General features: G+C 39.2%; 1 long non-coding RNA gene and 1 pseudogene across 1 annotated transcript in view; one reads left to right on the top strand and one right to left on the bottom strand.

Moving 5' to 3' along the window:
• LOC105738608 overlaps window positions 1-14,474 on the top strand; it is a 110,357-nt gene that overhangs the window by 60,067 nt on the left and 35,816 nt on the right. The window contains exons 8-9 of the long non-coding RNA XR_004027020.1: window positions 9,719-9,773; window positions 11,348-11,451. This is a non-coding gene — a long non-coding RNA (uncharacterized LOC105738608). The remainder of the gene's footprint in view (window positions 1-9,718; window positions 9,774-11,347; window positions 11,452-14,474) is intronic.
• LOC115831523 lies at window positions 13,888-14,184 on the bottom strand (annotated as a pseudogene).

Genomic DNA, 14,474 nt, shown 5'->3' with positions numbered 1-14,474 from the left:
GGTTAGAATGATCCATGTGGTACTGGGTTAGAGTTAGAGACATCAGAATGAACTCATGAATTTAGCTTAATATAGCTACAGATGGTTACAAATAGATATTTGCAGATATGTATCGATTCATGGATTAGTGTGTATAGATACATACATTTTATTGCTCTGTCAGCTAAAAGGGCCTAGAAACCACAACATCCCAGTAGTAATGAGCACCCCTAGCACCCAGATCTTGGTTTCTAATACCATTCTCCAGTAAAAGAAACCAGGAATCACTGGAGAAATGACTGATTCTAGGGCTGCACTAATAACATACAAAAGGAAACTGTAGTGCCAGAAAGTAAGGAAGCACTGGGGAAAAAAAGATAGGGGTATGTCAAAGGGATGCAAGAGCCAACCGAAAAGGTTACCAATGGCCAAAGCTTGAACAATGTGAGCAATAAAGTAAAGAATGCAGTACTGGCTGATAACCCAAAGTATAAAATAAATGTTAGTCCACCTAACAGAAATACATGATTGTATGAATAAATAAATGGGGGAGAAGAGATAAATCTCCCTTGCAGAAGAATTCCAAATAATTTATGTGGATACTTCCCCATCAAGGAGGTGGAAGATATTCTTACCCCTTAAGTGGAGGCTGCATATAATAACTTCTTTCCAAAGAGTCCAGGATGGAAAGAAGGCAGAAAAGAGTAACTTTACAGTGGAGAAGTCTGATAAACACTACCTCAATCAGAAGATCAAGTTAATATCAATAGTGATACGTCAACTTGATAGTTAGGTACCCTTCAGGTGATGCCATGAGAATGGTACTTTATCTCAGTGGTCTTCCTTCCAAAAACCCATAACCCCTATCTAGCCATGAGAAAAATGCCAGACAAACTCAAAGTGAAGAATATTCTGTAAAATGCCTGACACCTGACCAGTATTTCTCAAAACTATTAAGGTCATCAAAAATAAGGAAATTCTGAGAAACTGTCACAGCCAAGAGGAGCTTAAGTAGACATGACAACTAAATGTAACGTTGTATCCTGGATGAAATCCTGGGGCAGAACAGAGATGCTTGGTTAAAACTAAAGAAATTTGAATTAACTAAGGACTGTAATTAAGAACACATCAATATTTTTTAGTTTTGATAAATATGCCCCATGAATGTGAGATGTTAATAAGAGAAACCAAGAATGGAAAATTCAGGAACTTTCTGTACTATATTTTCTTTTCTGTAAATCTAAAATTATTCTAAAATTTAAAGTTTGTCAAAAATTAATCGGGCTGCTAGGACAGCAACAACAACAACAAAAAAGGCATGGAAAACAAAAAGCAGATGGGAAAATAGAAAACAGCAAGATGATTAATGTATACTCAACCATATAAATATGTTCATTGTAAGTGGTCTAAACACTGTGATTAAAAGCCAGATATTGTCAGAGAATTTTAAAAATACAATATCAAGGCTGGGTGTAGTGGCTCATGCCTGTAATCCCAACATTTTGGGAGGCCAAGGCGGGCAGATCACTTGAGGTCAGGAGTTTTGAGACCAGCCTGGCCAACATGATAAAACCCCATCTCTACTAAAAATACAAAAATTAGCTGGGCGTGGTAGGACATGCACCTGTAATCTTAGCTATACCAGGAGGCTGAAGCAGGAGAATCTCTTGAACCTGGGAGGTGGAGGCTGCAGTGAGCCAAGATCTCACCATTGCACTCTAGCCTGGGTGACAGAGCAAGACTCCATCTCAAAAAAAAAAAAAAAGCAATATCCAATATTCAGTGTATGCTGTCTATACAAGGAACCACTTTAAATATATAGATAGATTAAAATAAAAGATGGAGACACATATGCCAATCAAACAATAATCAAGAGAAAGCTGGAGTAGACACAAAGTAGAGTTAATAACAAGGAATATGATCATAGATGAAGAGGACATTTCATAATAATAAAGGTGTTATTTCATTAAGAAGACATAACAGTCCTAATATGTATGTACTTAATAATGGAGCTTTGAAATATACACAACAAAAACTGATAGAACTGAAAGGAGAATAGAGTAAGAGTTTTCGTTGGAGATTTCAATACTCTTCTCTCAGTAATGATAGAACAAGCAGAAAAGAGAAAATAAGAACACAAAGTAAGTGAAGATAAAGACTTGAACAAATTCCCCCCCCAAACATCAGAATAAATTACACGTCTTTTACATAGCATGTTGATGGCTGTCACTTTTTAATCCAGTCTAAAAATCTATACTTTTTAATTTCAGTGTTTAATCTCTTACATTTGATTGATGTAATTTCTGATGGTGTGAATTTATGAATCGTGTTGCTTTGTTTTCCATGTGTTCTTTGTTTCTTTGTTCCTTCTTGACTGCCTTCTCTTAGATTATTTTCATATTCTTTTTATCTTCTTTATTGCTTCTTACCTATGTCTCTTTGGGTTTTTTTTTTAAATAATGATGGCTCTAGTGATTTCAATATGCAACCTTAATTTATCATTGTCTACATTGAATAAATATTGTAGCACTTCATGGACGGAATAATGACTTAAAACACTATAATTCCATTTACAGCCTTTATCCCTTTGTGCTGTTTTGTTATGCTCTTCACTTCTACATGTGTTATAAACCCCACAACACTTGCTATTATTTTTATCTAAACACTCAAACATCTTTTCAAAATTAAAAAAATAAAAACTAGTCTTTTATATTTACCCACATATTTACCTTTTTTAGTGCTTTTCATTCCTTCCTGTAGATTCCATCTGAAATCTGGCTTCCATCTGGGATAACTTCCCTTTAGCTGAAAAAACCTCTAGAGATTTTAGTGATATAAACATATAAACAAAATGGCCGATTTCTTGTAGTTTGGGTCTGTTGGTAACACATTCTCTGAGCTTTTTTTCTTTTTTCCACTAAAAGTGTCTTTATTTCCCCCTCATTCTGAAGTTTATTTTCACAGGGTGTAGAATTCTAGGTTGATAATTGTTACGTATTTTTAAAACACTTGGCCAGGCACGATGGCTCACGCTTGTAATCCTAGCACTTTGGGAAGCCGAGGTGGATGGATTGCCTGATCTCAGGAGATTGAGACCAACCTGGGCAACATGGTGAAACCTATCTCTACTAAAATACAAAAAAAAAAAAAAATTAGCTGGCATGGCGGTGTGTGTCTGTAGTCCCTGCTACTCAGGAGGCTGAGGCAGGAGAATTGCTTGAACCCAGGAGGCAGAAGTTGCAGTGGCTGAGATTGTGCCACTGTACTCCAGCCTGGCGACAGGGTGAGACTCCATCTCAAAAAATAAATAAATAAAAACAAACAAAAAAAAACCATTTTAATGATATGATTTTACTCTCTTCTCTTCTGAATTCTATTATTTCTGATGAAAAGTCGGTTGTCATCCATGTCTCTCCTCCCACATTCCAAACCCCCTCTTTCTCCCAAATATAAAGTGTATTTTTTTCTTTGACTTTTGTTTTTCTTTTTTGTTGTTGTTGTTGTTGTTGTTGTTGTTTTTGAGACAGGGCCTCAGTTCTGTCCCAGGTTAGAATACAGTGAGTTTTGTTTCTGCCACAACTCACTGCAGCCTTGACCTCCCAGGCTCAAGTAATCCTCTTGCCTCAGCCCCCTGAGTAGCTAAGACCACACACCACCATGCCTGGCTAATTTTTTATTTTTTGTAGAGATGAGGTATCACTATGTTGCCCAGGATGGTCTCAAACTCCTGGACACAAGCAATCTGCTCACCTTACCCTCTCGAAATGCTAGGATTATATACCTTTCAATATTTATTTTATCCAATTTTCTTTGTCCTTGCTTTCTGGGACTCCAATTCTATGTGTATTAGACTATTTGATATTGTCCCCCCAAATTAATATTTTTATTTTTAATGTTTTTCTTCTCTGTGCTTCTGTTAAGATAATTTCTATTCACTTGTCTTTAAATTTTCCAATCACTTTTCCCCCCTCTGTCCAGTATTCTTAGGAATTTAGTTCACATATCCTCCTTTTCATTGTTCGCTGGCTTTAAAAAGTAGACAGACAGACAGATATTTTTTCCCTTGGAATGAATAACAGTCCTTTACAACTGTCTACATTTTAATTGGAAATAGAACCTTGAGTGGATCTTAAGCAGTCTTATGTCATACAAAGAACATGCTAAAAATATAGTATTTCTGAGAAATACTATCAGACATCAGACAATATCTAGGATATTAAAAAAAATTCCTTAGGTGATTCTAATGCAGGAGTCCCCACACACCCTTAGAGAAACGCTAGTTTGTTGTTAAAAGCTGAAGTCAAAATAAGTAGTTGGCAGTCAAAAGATGCAAATCAGTTTCAATTGAGGCCTCAGGAAAACCATCAACAAAGCTATCAGATTGCTTTACTAAATTCAACTTTCAAAAACTCATAGCCATTATGAAAACCAGTGTGGAGGTTCCTCAAAAAATTAAAAATGTAACTACCATATGATCCAGAGTAGTGCCTTCACCTATGAGCAGACTTCTGGGTATATGTCCAAAGGAACTGAAATCAGCATCTTGAAGAGATATCTAACCTATCATGTTCATTGCTGCATTATTCACAATAGCCAAGATATGGAATCATCCCAAGTGTCCACTGATGGATGAATAAATAAAGAAAATGTAGTATAGGCACACAGTGGAATACTATTCAGCCTTTGAAAAGAAGGAAATCCTGTCATCTGTGACAACATGGATTAACCTGGAAGACATTATGCTGAGTAAAATAAACCAAGCACAGAAAGATAAATACTGCACGATCTCATTTATATGTGGAATCTACAAAAGTCAAACTCATAGAGGCAGAGAGCAGAATGGTGGTCGCTAGGGGCTGGGGAGTGGTGGGGTGGTAGAGTGGGGGTGGGGAGATGTTGGTCAAAGGGTACAAAGTTTCAATTAGACAGAATAAATAAGTTTTGGAGATTTGTTGTATACCATGGTGACTATAGTTAATGATAATGTTTTGTATACTTGAAAATTGCTAAGAGAATAGATCTTAAATGTTCCAACCACAAAAAAAAAGATAAGTATGTGAGGTGATAAATATGTTATTAGCTTAATATAATCATTTCATGATGTATATGTAAGAACATCAGGTTGTACACCATAAACATATACAATATTTATTTGTCAATTATACCTTAATAAAGCTGGTGGAGGGACAACTTAATTTAAATAAACTGGTAAATATGGAAACAGACATGGCCTGTAATTTCCAAAAGCCAGGTAGTTACTCCATTTCATTTGTTCTTGATTTTATGCTGGGCTGTGGCTCCTCAGTGAACCAACTAAAGTCATAATTAAACAGTTTTAGGAGACAAGAATGTCTTCAATGATGTGTATAGGCAGGCTTGTATAACTCTTTGAAAGATCTCCAAAGAGGAATATGAATGATTGAGAACACCTAGATCTGCTATTTACCAATTAATCCTAAGGTTCCATGGCCTGGAACAATTACCAAGAGCTAAAGACATTAACTTGGATATTATGTGGCTATCAAGAAAGGACTCTAATTTTTGAACAAATATACCAGAAATTACGCACTCAAATGAGTGCTGTTCTCTTCAACAGGCAAAAGGAAATTGAATATCAACCCTGCTTCATTGGTTTCACTCCCTAAAGAGTTGCATTGGGGATTCTAAGGTAGAACATAGCTCAGCAGGAAAGAGTCCTCTATGAGCATGGTCTGCCGTGAACATGGCTAGGGTCCATGGCAATGCAAGTGGTACATAATTGCCCTTCCTGGGTTAATGGTAAGAGCCTTGGATTTGAAGACTTGAGTGTAAATTTGGCTCTGCCATCTACTAACTGTGAGATCTTGTGAAAACATATTCTCTGAGTCTCAATTTATTTTATTTAATGGTAATTGGTCACAAAAAATTTCAACTTTCTATTTCATAGGTATATGTGTGATATCCCCTTTGAAACTTAACAGTGCACTAATAGCAAGTTATTCTTCAAGGAAGTCACTTTGGTAGGCTATGATCTTATTTACAATAATTCTGTCATTGCACATTCTTTGGGAGTGCATTTATAAACAGTTTGAGCAATTTGGGAGAAGCACTTTTACATGTCCCTATGATGGCTAATTTTATGTGTCAATTTGGCTATGTTAAGGGATACCCAGAAAATGAAAAAAAAATATTTCTGGGTGTGTCTGGAAGGGTATTTTCAGAAGATGTTAGCATTTGAATCAGTAGACTGAGTAAAGAAGATTACCTCTTACCAGTGTGGGCGGGTATCATCAAATCCATCAAGGGCCCAGATAGAATAAAAAGGCAGAGGGGGGCGAATTCTCTCTCTTTTTCTTGAGCTGGATGTCCATCTTCTCCTGCCCTTGGACATTAGAGCTCCTGGTTCTTGTGCCTTTGGAATCTAGGACTTATACCAGTAGCCCTCTTGCCTCAAACTGGGAGTTACACCATTGGCTTCCGTGGTTCTCAGGCTTTTGGATTTGGACTGAACCATGGGAAATGGCTCACAAAATTAGGGAGGCCAGGAAGTCCCATGATATGCCATTTGCAAACTGGAGAACGAGCATCATGGGACTTCTTGGTTTCCATAATTGTGTGAGCCAATTCCCATAGTACATCTCCTCTTATGTATCCATAATTATTCTATTTGTTCTGTTTCTCCAGGGAATCCTTACTAATACATGGTGTTTTGATAATTCAGCTAGATCACCTACAAATCCATCAGGAACTTTGGATTCAAATGATATAATTGTTGCCAAAAATAGAATTCACTATTAGTGGATGAAAATTTGTTACCACTGGGTTATTAAAAAGCATAGGCCACAGGCTTTTGAAGATTCTTCCCAAAGAGGAATTCCAAAAATGATTTATGCAATTGCAACTCACTTGAATGTGTAAGCTTCTGTTAGCTTGTTTAATTAATCGGTCATTTTGTGTTAGAATCTCATGGATGTATAGCAGAGTTACCATGCTTTGAATCAGAATGATGGTCACAGACTGATCCTGCAGTAATCTCTACGAATATAAACAAGGTAGCCGAGATGAACTCTCAGCCTCTGATAGAGAGGGAATTGGAGCTTTCTGGCGCTTACTGATAACATAACAAGAATGTCTACAGTGATGTGTATAGGCAGGCCTGTATAACTCTTTGGAAGACTTCCAAAGAGGAATATGAATGATAAGTCTCCAAGCAAACAACTATTTGTAACCCCAGAATTATAAAATATAGATATAATACAGTTGTGAAAATCCTTTCTGTTTGGGCCAGGCACAGTGGCTCACACCTGTGAATCACTTTGGGAAGCCAAGGTGGGAGGATTGCTTGAGCCCAGGAGTTCAAGACCAGCCTGGGCAACATAGTCTCTACAAAAAGAGACCCTGTCTTTACAAAAAAAATTAAAAATCAGCCAGTTGTGGTAGCACATGTCTGTAGTCCCAGCTGCTTGGGAGGCTGAGATGGAGGATTGCTTGAGCCCAGGAGGTTGAAACTGCAGTGAGCCATATTTGCACCACAGCACTCCAGCCAATCCAGCTTTGGGGAAAGAGTGAGACCCTGTCTCAAGAAATAAAAAAAAAAAAATGGGAATGAAAAAAGAAAATCCTGTTTGTTCAAAAGTAACTACTATGGTTAGGCAAAGGCAGGAAATGTTAGAAGAAATGCAGCGAGCAGTCCTTGGAAGGAGTATATTTCAGCATTGGAGTCTGGGCTACGTGAAGGAGATGTTGACACAGATCCAATCCTAAACTGTTAGGGAGGGTGCAGTATCTCTCTGAGACTGTGTCATGAGGGATCTCTGCCCTTTGCCTGAGCTTTAGAGGGTCATACTCTAGACTTTTCCTTTCTATGAGAAGAGGAGTCCATGGGCTAAAGGGATGTGCCCCCCTTAAGCCCACTGTGGTAGAAGGAATTCTAAGATGGCACCCAAGATTCATGCATTCTCTATCTTCCACCTCTCTGAGTGTGGGGTGTGACCTATAAATCACACTCTGTGCTTAGGTTACATCATATGGCAAAAGTGGAGGGATTTGCAGATATAATTATCGTTTCTCATCAGTTAACTATAAGTTAACAAAAAAAGATTGTCCTGGATGGACCTTACTTAGTAAGGTGAAATCCTTTAAGAGAGGGCTGAACCCTTCATGAAAAGAGAGATTCTGCTGGTCTTGAAGAGTCAAGTTGCCATTAGTTCTGTAGCCACAGGGAAATGAATTCTGCCAATGACCACGTGAGCTTGAAAGAGGACTCTGAACCTCAGATGAAACTGCAGCCCTGGTTGACACCTTGACTGCAGTCCAGTGAGACCCTGAGCAGAGGACCCAGTTAAGCCACACTCAGACTCTTGACCCAAGGAAATCATGAGATAACGGACATGTGTTGTTGTAAGCCATTAAGTTGGTGGTGATTTGAGATGCAGCATAGAACACGAATTCACCCATGCCTCATCTTCTAGTCTAATGACACGCAAAGTGTGATCTGTTTACTACTAGTCCAGGATGAGCTAAGTATAGAAAGTGAGAGTAAGTGGTACTTTCTATGGCAATTTAACACTGCTGAAACATTTAAATTATATTTTACAAAAATGTGGATCCACAGTAGAGTGAACTTTTTTAAAAAAATCATTTTTCACCAGAAAAGTACTGTTCTAGTTCATGATCTGCCTTCTTAGAATTCTGAATTCTCTGCCCAACTGACCCTGAAAGAGGAATGAATCAGCTCTTCAAGGGCCTGCTCAGTCCTCTTTCTTTGGTCTGCCTGTCTAAGGGCAGACAGTGCTGCTGCTGAACTAACCCCTAGCCCTGACAGTTGGCCAAAAAACAGCTCTTTATGGAGGTTGAAGATGGAGCTTCAGATGTGTAGGTTGGCAGGTTCACACATGATTATGAGCCCCTGGAAGTGCTGGATAGAAAGATGGGAAGAGAAGAGAGGAATAGCCAGGGGCCAGAGGCTATGGATGGCTGTTCACACGTAACCTCAAAATTCCCTGCCAAAACACGGGAAATCCCAAAATTTTAAGTTCAAATACAGCTTTCAGGTCATTATGAAGGTCTATGGGCCAAAGTAGAAGGAGATAATGTATTTTATTTAATATTATGCTAGCTTGGCTTATGTTTTTAAACATTCTAGACATATGCGCTGCCAGCCTTCATTTGTTCTCTTGCACTGGCCTTGTAAATGTTAAGAGTGGGCCTGGAGAGTGGCCTTTGCTCCTGGAACACTTCCATCTACTTCTCCCAGAGATTGCAAACCTAGAATCTGGAGCTGCTTAAGTGGAAGGGTTTTGTTCTTTTTTGTTGTTGTTTTTAGTGATGCCTCACCATAATTAACACAAAAAGGTTTTATGCACTAATGATGCTTAGATTTTTTTAACCCATTTTTCCCTAACTGCATGATGGTAGGTGCTATGGTTTGATGCCTCCCAAAAACCACATGTTGGAAACTTAATCCTCAGGCAGCAGTGTTGGGAGTTGGGGCCTAATGAGAGGTGATTAGGCCATGAGGGGGAAGTAAATGGATTAAAACCCATTTATGCCTAGTGTTCCATTATTGGAACGCTAAGCATGTGGGAGTTATTTATGTCTACTGCTCAAGGTCTGATTGCAAAAATTCAAAAAATTGCAACCTCAGGCAGAAATGGGTTAATACTCTTATCATGGAAATGCGTTTGTTATAAAAGGGTGTTTTTGGCCCCCTTTTATCTCTCTCTTTTGCCCTTCCACCTTCCACCTTGGGATGGCACAGCAAGAAGCCCCTCTCCAGATGCCAGCCCCTCTTGGCCTTCCCAGCTTCCAGAATTGTGAGCCAGTCAATTTCTGTTCATTATAAATTACCCAGTCTCAGGTATTCTGTTATAGCAGCACAAAAGAGACTAAGACGGTGGGTTATCCTAAATCCATAGTATGCCAGCGAGAACCAAAGGGTGTAGCACATTTCCTGAGCAGTGTTTCAGATCCCCAGCAGAAGGTAAATGCTGTAAATTACTGTGCATTTGCCAGTACACATTTGCCAGTCTACTACAGTAGACTGAATAGTGGCCACCAAAGAGATCCAGGTCCTAATCCCTAACACCTGTGAATACTAACTTAAGTGTCAAAAGAGGCTTTGTAGATGTGATTAAGTTAAGGAATTTTCGATGGAGAGAGTTTCCTAGATTAACTTGGTGTGACCTAAATGCAATCACAAATGACCTTATAAGAGAGAGGCAGAGGGAGACTTGACACCAAATAAGGAAATAGGACATTAAGCCAAGAGGCTGTGCTATTGGCCTTGAAGATGGAGGAAGGGGCCACAAGCCAAGGAATGCAAAGAGTACAGCTCTAGAAGCTCAAAAGATAAGAAAAAGGATTCTCCCCAAAAGCCTCCAGAAGGAGTGCAGCCCTATCGATGCCATGATCTTGGGCCAATGAAACTGATTTTACATTCTGACCCCCAGAACTATTGGAGAATAAAAGTGTGTTATTTGAAGCCACCAAGTTTGTGGTAATTTGTCACAGCAGGTAAAGTAAACTAATATACACAGAAAACAAGGAGACTATTTTTAAAACCTGAATTAAAAGTCTGGGATTTTTGTGTGTGTGCAACCACTACCAGTTTTCTAGATACTCTTCTAGAGATAAGGTATTGTGAAACAGACCATATAAGTGAGAATGGAAGGGAGTAACACAGACCCAAAGGGCATGCTTCAAAAGCCACGTGAGAGGCCAGATCCCAGCTGACACACCACTTTAGAATAAGAGTGTTTCCTCAAAATAACTGTGAAGGAATGCTGGAAAGGGCTATAGATGTGTTCAGCTTTATTCCCACAGTTGACATTTATAATGTATCAGTCCCTGTTAATAGCTCGACTGACAGACAATCAAAGGATGTGTAGGACCCATAAATAATCCCAAGCACACTCAAGAGGGAGCATTTGTAATGCAGCCTTCAGAGACTAGGTAGAAGGGAAAGGAAGGGAGCAAAGGAAAACTCAGGGAGGAATTTAAGGGACAAGTGTTCCTGACCAAAATGTCAGAGCCTGGACTAAGCTCTTGATCACAAAGAAATCGTGAGAAGTCCCGTAGCTGAAATTATTGTGAGAGCCCGTTGGAGTCACAGGAAATATTTGTGGTGGGATTATCGGGAAACTTTCCCACTTCTTGTCTCCACGTAAGCCCCAGGTTAGTCCCGAAGGACTGTGGATGCCGTTGAGGCTTAGTGAACACCCAGTAATGGGAGAAGAAGAGACTCGCTTTCAGTACCATATTCCCTTGGGTGCGGAGAAAAAGCTCAGGCCATTTTGAAAACAACTGCTGCACTTTTCCCAAATGGCCTTTCTTTGTTCCCTTCAGCTCCAAGCCCTTGGACTCATTCTCCATTTTTCTCTTTATGCAGGTGTATGTTTAAGCTCAGGCTGGAAAAGCATCGCTGAAAGTCACTTGGATGGTGTCTCGTGTGTCTGTGATGAGCTTTGCTGTTGCTTTCTTTCTTCTTGACAGGTGGGTTTATTTCTTATGGAATCAGACCTTTTGGCTACAGTGTTCTCTAAACAGCTGTAACACCACCTCACTCAATTAGTCTAACTTTAGATCTGAGGTACATCACAATAAAACCTATAGAGAATAGAGCTGGCTACCCCAAATCCACGTGCCTCCGCTAACCCCCCAGGAGCTTAGTGTGGCTGGTTGTGAATGACAGTGATCTCCATGATGAGAAGTAATCCCTCCTCTAGAAATACTTTACCTGTTTTCTTTGGTGCTTAACACCCTCTGCATGAGACTTATTGCTTTATGTGCTTTCATCTCTCCTGTGACAAAGGACACATCTTTCTCATTTCCACATTCCCTCCTCTTGCTTCTCCCCCACGCCACCTCCCCTTTGTCCCTCTACCAACACATAGGTACCTGCCTCAGTTAGGCACCTGCTCTACAGCCCATGGAACAAATAAAGCTTTCAAACATTAGTTATTTAATCAATGGGTCAAAAAAAAAAACTTATCTTGAATACGCACAGCGCCTAACCTTTTTGATGGGCTTTTGAATCTAATGCCTCATTTTGTCTCTTCAATATCCCTCTGAACTCAATATAACAAGTAGTAATATCTCCATTGAACATATTAAAAAACTGATGTCTGGAAAAGTTTTAACTTAGAAAAAGGTCTCATTGCAGATTATTGGCAGAGTTCACATTAGAATCCGTTTCGTACTCTGTTGTCCTTGCCACTATACTATGGTGCTTTCGTTCATTGAGTTGACCTATGGTAAAGTTATCAGCCTAGTTATTTTTGCAAGTGGGGAGACTGGGACTTGGGCATCTGAATTTTGACCTGGAGGTTAATGGTGTCAATAGGAATGTAACTACATGCAGTCTCTTAGATGGATGGGTGGTAAGAAAACCTTTACTTTCTATATAACTCCAGAAGACAATTCTGTCATTCTAAACTACAAATATCAACTATGATTTTTTTGTGGGGAATATTTATTATTTAATTTTAAAAAATTATTTTTGGTACAAAGTCTCATGCTGTTGCCCAGGCTGGAGTGCAGTGGCGCCATCTTTGCTTATATAGTCTCCTCCTCCCAGGCTCAAGCAATCCTCCTGCCTCAGCCTCCTGAGTAGCTGGGATTACAGGTGTGCACCACCACACCTGACTAATTTTTATATTTTTTGTAGAGACGGGTTTCACCATGTTGCCCAGGCTGGTCTCAAACTCTTGGGCTCAAGCAATTCTCCCGTCTCTGCTTCCCAAAGTGTTGAGATTGCAGGTGTGAGCCACTGTACCCAGCCACATTTTTTTTAAGTTTTTTGTGGGTACCCTGTAGGTGTAATATATTTGTGGAGTACATGAGACGTTTTGATACAGGTGTGCAGTGTGTAATGATCACATCATGGAGACTGGGGTATCCCTCCTCTCAAGCACCTACCCTTTATGTTACTATTTATTTATTTATTTATTCATTTTTTTGCCATGGGTCACTTACTTTAATAACAATACATATACCATGTTATCACCATGGAATGTAAATTCAGATTAGACAAGAGAATTTCACAAGTGTAATAGCCTTCTGTATATTATATAAAAGTTTGGGTATATGGTCTGGCCTAACCAGCTTGCTCATAAGTCATTAATCAAATCTGTTATAGGTAATTTGTTCAGTTCAATGTTTACAATTCTTATGGAAAAAATAAGCAACACACACATTTAAAAAGTGTTCATTTACCTTTGCATGAGTGCTTAAAATACATATTTCTATTTCAAGATGACATTTAAAAATTATTCTAATATATCAGCAGTAAAAATATAATTTGCAATTACAAAAAAGTAAACTAGAATCCTTAAGTTATTCTCATGTTTACAATTGTGATTCTTTAATAAATACTACTATTATGCAGCTCTATTGTTTAAGGTTTCTGGATTTGGTTTAAACACATGCACATATATTGTCGATTGTGGGAAGCTTTACAAGTTATATTCCACGCACTTTTTGGACAGAGTTCTAACAGAGCCAGCCAGTCCACAAAACAGGCAGACAAAAGTTGAATTAACTGGGGCAAATAGGACTCTTATACAACATCCCAAATATGTGAGATTCTGCAGCAAACTGGGAGTACCTTCCGGATTGGCCTGTTATCTTCTTTAGAACTAAGTTCATCTTAAAAATTTAAGAAGGTGGACATTTCAACACCATCAAGTGCATTTAGGTGACATGTTTAAGTTAACTTGACTTCCTTGAATGACCTAGTTAGTAAACTAGTCACTAGTAATTCGGTCACCAGGCAAATCAAGCCTGCAAGAAAGGAAGCCAATATTCAAAATGCCATGTTACCATCTAAACCCATACAAATTAGTTTATTTCCAACAATAATAGGTAACTTCAATAATGAGACGTCTAACTAAAGCAAGCTCCTCCAAGACCAAGACAGCATCTCTTCTTCTAAGGCTTAGGTTTTGCCCAGAATTCCCGATACATGGAATAGCCCATACCGACAGTCATTGCCCCTACAACAAAGCCTTGGGCTGCCACACGCACGTGGATCAGATGAATGGACATTTTAGTATTTCCCCTGCTCTTCAGTTTGTATAATCCATATGCAACAGTTGCTGCAAAACCTGCTATTCCAACGGGTATGAATGGTGCCTCTTTAGCTTTTCGAATGCGTTTGGATCCCTGATCTTCCTCATATGAAGGAAGGGAAACACCTGTGTCTGTCGACATAGTGATTGCTTGAAGAATCTCCCTAGAGCGAGAAAACCTCTCACCCACCAACCGGCTTCTGATCCCTGCACGTGCACCCAGTCCACTATTTATTTATTTTTAAATGAACTCTCTTATTTATGTGAGATGACTTTGTTAAGGGTGAGGACAGGGCCAGATACTTGCTTCCTCTTCTGCCACGTCACTGCCAGTCCATATTAGAGCCCACTCTGGAGTCTAATGAATTTTTCTTCTATGTGTCCCGTCAGCCCCAGTCCCCTCTGCCCATTGGACCCAGTCTTCCCAGGACCCCAGGTTCTCAGCTA

The sequence above is a fragment of the Nomascus leucogenys genome, chromosome 19 (assembly GCF_006542625.1).
Source record: "Nomascus leucogenys isolate Asia chromosome 19, Asia_NLE_v1, whole genome shotgun sequence".
NCBI lineage: Eukaryota > Metazoa > Chordata > Mammalia > Primates > Hylobatidae > Nomascus > Nomascus leucogenys.
This window is presented reverse-complemented; position numbering and strand designations above follow the sequence as displayed.